At 31.1% G+C, this 4244-nt stretch overlaps 1 non-coding gene across 1 annotated transcript; it reads right to left on the reverse strand.

Annotated features, from left to right (window-relative positions):
• Positions 1–2240: 2240 nt before the first annotated feature.
• Trnat-agu lies at positions 2241–2312 on the reverse strand. Its single transcript has one exon. It is a non-coding gene; the product is annotated as a tRNA-Thr (tRNA).
• Between the last annotated feature and the right edge of the window lie 1932 nt (positions 2313–4244).

Raw genomic sequence — 4244 nt, forward strand, 5'->3', positions numbered from 1 at the left:
ATATGAGTTAGAATTGACCAATAAAGTTTTCCACGCCCAACAAAATAACGTATTTGAGATTGAATTCCGAGTCGTTGGAATCCACAGTGAAATCAATCAATACGGAGATCTGATTCCAATGGCGATCTCTCATTCCGGGGTTGAAGAATGTCTTAATCAAACTTTTTATTTTCCATGAATTCAGTTGCAAGTTGGTAAAGATTAAGATAGGGCGCCAAATCGTCATTTCTAAGAAGGTATTTCGTAGCCTCCCACCCGTAGTGCTCTTCCTCGCATTTATTTGATCAATCTGCGTCGTTTGGTGAGGGAACTATTGTTTTGCGTGTTGTTCAGTTTTTCTTCCATTATCTTCGCCTTCTTTAAGTACTTCTTGACGTCGCTCAGGTCCCCGCATTGTCTGAACTCGTCCAACTGACTCCTGTAGTATTCGAGGTCTTGCTGAACTTTTGTTTGCGGTTCTAAATTATTTGCACGTGCGAATGACCCTGAGGAATTCCTGATACTGGATTCTCTTTCCTCGTGCTTTTCAAAGACCTCGTTCATTCGGTCATGTCAGTGGAAGGTCTTGGAGTTGATCTTAATCTCTTGAGGGGACAGGACGGCATAGTCCACCAAAAAGATAAGTCTGTTTTTTTCAAGGCATACTCGTTCCTTCAGGTAGAAGACCGTCTCGTTTTTGACCGTGTCGACAAACTGAATTATTTCTATCAGTTCATCTGTCGACGCCGGAGTGGTCAGTATTTTCTCGCAATTTTTTCGTATTTCTTGGACAAACTACAATTAATTGCATCACATACGCTCTGCATTCCTTCTAGTGAGATAAACACAGCTTCTGTAGAATTTTGTTGTACAAAAACTCGGCCCGGTTAGTTGCCGCTATGAACCTCGAACAACCCGATCCTGCAATGTGGGAATTCAAAAGTCAAGTGTTTTATTCTTTCCTACCCATAGATTTTTTCCCACAATCCCAAATACGATACACAGGAGCGATAAAAAACATTAAAATTTCTTTCCAACAATTCACGTTGAAATTTATTTTTTCATATTATTGAGTTTTGTTTTTGTTTTAATAGAATGAAAAAAACTAGCTTATCGTTTCTGAATAATATTTTTTTAATCATTTAATGATTTAAAAGCATCACTTGTAGCTGCATTCGTTTTTTTTAATATATAATATTTTTTAATTGAATATGGTTGACTGACCTTGAACGAACCAAAGATAAATCTCTCCATACCGTTTTTCGAAAAAATTCTTAATTAAAAATTCAAAAAATATACCTAATTAGATTAGGGCAGTCTTTATGAGATATAAAAATATGATTTTAAGCCGTTATATAGATTGAGAATTTTTTCAAGCTGCTGTTGATATGTATATTTTATGCTTTTTTGATGATGTGTGAGACCTTATATCAGAGCGACTTCCATTAAAATTAAGAAATGCAAATAGCACAGCATGCCTTTACTGGTATGATCGTTTCCACATTTTTTAAGAAATTGATATTCCTTCTTAATAGCTTGGTTAAAAATATATTTTCATAAACATTTTTTAAAGAACGTGCTATATTGAATTTAAAACAAATTTAATATAATTTTAATAATTTTATAGTTGATCATAATCCCATATTACTGAATAATAATAAATATGATAATCGGGACATTCCGTAACAAATAACTGCGGGACAAAATCCGGGACAAGGCTCCTTTATCCGGGACGGATGGTAATCCTATTTTAAAGGGGGTATTCATTTTATAATTAATATATTAATGAGAATTACTAATATTTGTTATTGTAGATTGCATTAATATGGCACTATAGAGAGGGTTCACTATAAAGAGGGTTGACTGTAAAAGACAGTTTAAATAAGCAATCTATTCAATTCGTACAGAATTGAATGAAAAAATTATCAAGTTCCAAAAGAATAGACTTGTTAATCTCTGAGTGATAGGCAAGAAAAAGTACGCTTCTTTAACCATTATTACATTGGAGACCAGCTAAAATATAAACCACATTTTTTGCTGTTACTCGTGTTTTAGTGGATTAAAGTTGTTTTTTGTAAATAAATCAGAGAACAGACAACGTAAGTAACCAAAAGAATAGTTAAAAAGGCTCTTGATTACTCTTCAGCCACCTACACTAGCCAGCATCTAACATGCAGGAAAAAATAAATTTTTCTTTGAGATAACTTTAATTTTTCTTTTATAATCTTTTCGTCAAAATACAAAAGTCAAAAAAGTCAAATAGGCTCCGTTGGGGATCGAACCCAAGACCTTCTGTTTACTAGACAGACGCTCTACCACTGAGCCACGGAGCCTTTATTGGTACCTATAATTCATATTTTAATTTCTGACAATGATCCTAGAACTGTCTCAAACACTGTTGGCAATTTTTTGACTAACCTTTTGGCGAACGAATTGAACCAGAAAAGTGGCCTGCCCTGTAAAATGGATAACTGTAACCGTCGAAGACATTTGCTCGGGCTCGAAGAGGAGGAGAATCGACTGAAAGCAGACGCAATAATTAAAAATCAATTTTATCTGGACTTTTCAAATAAATATTCATTGTGTAATTTTATAATTCTGTCGAATTATTTTGTTCACGTTACACCTATTAATCCTATTTTGTTTTCAAATGAAAAAGACGAATAAAAGTATACATAAAAACATATTTTTGTGGTATTTTTAATCGATTTAATTACTAAATAAGAACATCCTGTATCAATTTATTGCGGACAATTTCTTTCGATTGTTATACTTCATGCAATTCACAATAACTAATTTATGAAAATATGTTAATTTACATTTTATTAGAAGGCCGACAAAGATACATGTGATTGATGCTGTTCCGAATATATAAATATCTACAATTTACTAAATTAAATAAACTTTTGAGGTCTAATTTGTCCTTATTTTCATACCACGATATCCCTTTTCTTTCCACAAAGCTTTCAATTACGTATTTTTCTATCAGTCCATTTGGGAAAACAAATTTTATTGTTATAAGTGTGACGTTTTTGTCTGCATTAAATTTTTTCATTATGGCGAATTCTAGAGATAATTCAAGTTTGTTTTAACTATTTTGGACTTTTTTGCATAGTTTATGTTCATACATACAAATTTCGGCTGAAGTGAAATTATCAAATTTTGTTTCAATGTAGAAAAAGAAATAATTGTCATAATAGTATATAGTTTGCATACTTGAATAAACATTATCAAAATCTATTTTTAACTTTTTCTAATTACCAAAAAAGATTTTTTGGTCTTTTGATTGTATCCAATATCTGAAAGAAGCATTATAATTATTTAATTCGTAGGAGTTATTTGTTTTATGAAATCCATATTTTTCGCCGTTTCTCATCTTTTATTTAAAGAATAAAAATAAACTATTTCTATTTTCTCGTCTAACGCTTGTCCAGATCCTTTTCTATAAAATCTAAAATGTTCCACTCTTCCATAAAATTTCCATATATTACCTCTGGCAATTCTATAATATATTTTCTAAATCTCAAACCCTGATACCAAATGTCATAGCTTTTATTTCCACAATTCATGCTGTAAGAGTTATATTTATCAATTTTAAATGCTTTAATTATTTCTAGAAATTCATTTAAAAATTTTTTACCAGTCAAATTTAGACATTTTGGATCTTCAAAAAGAGTCCCATTTGACAAATAAAATAATTCTAAACAACATTTGAGATTATCATAGCATTACCTTTGCTTATTGCAATTGAAAAAAATAACTGTAATAATAACATTTAAACAATCGCAAGAAAATGCCTTATAAATGTTGTTATTTGATAAATTGACACGTTTTCCTTCCTCAATAAATACGCCAATTTTAGATAAAAATAAGAGAAAATTTATTGCTATTTTAAATAATTTCAAGTGAGTTATTAAGCTAATAAAAAATAAATTCGTATTTTTATTGGGAGACCACAGCCAACATGACTCCTTTACAATTATCAATGGGTACTTTTTCCGTGATTATTCAGCTTTGATGTTGCTCAATATATCAAGTCTATCAAAAACATAAAATCTTTTTTTCATAATTTTCGATTTTTTCTTAGTGGTGTTATATGCCAAGCACATTCATTGTTATGTTCGTTCAAGGAGACAGTTCCTACTGTCAGTTCACCAAGCAAAATAATCAAAGAAATCATAAAAATCAATCGAATCTCCGAAGCCAATTTTTGAAGAACCAAATGTACGAATGTACGAATGCATGATTGTAAGAATGCATGAGTT

The sequence above is a fragment of the Octopus sinensis genome, unplaced genomic scaffold (assembly GCF_006345805.1).
Source record: "Octopus sinensis unplaced genomic scaffold, ASM634580v1 Contig18957, whole genome shotgun sequence".
NCBI lineage: Eukaryota > Metazoa > Mollusca > Cephalopoda > Octopoda > Octopodidae > Octopus > Octopus sinensis.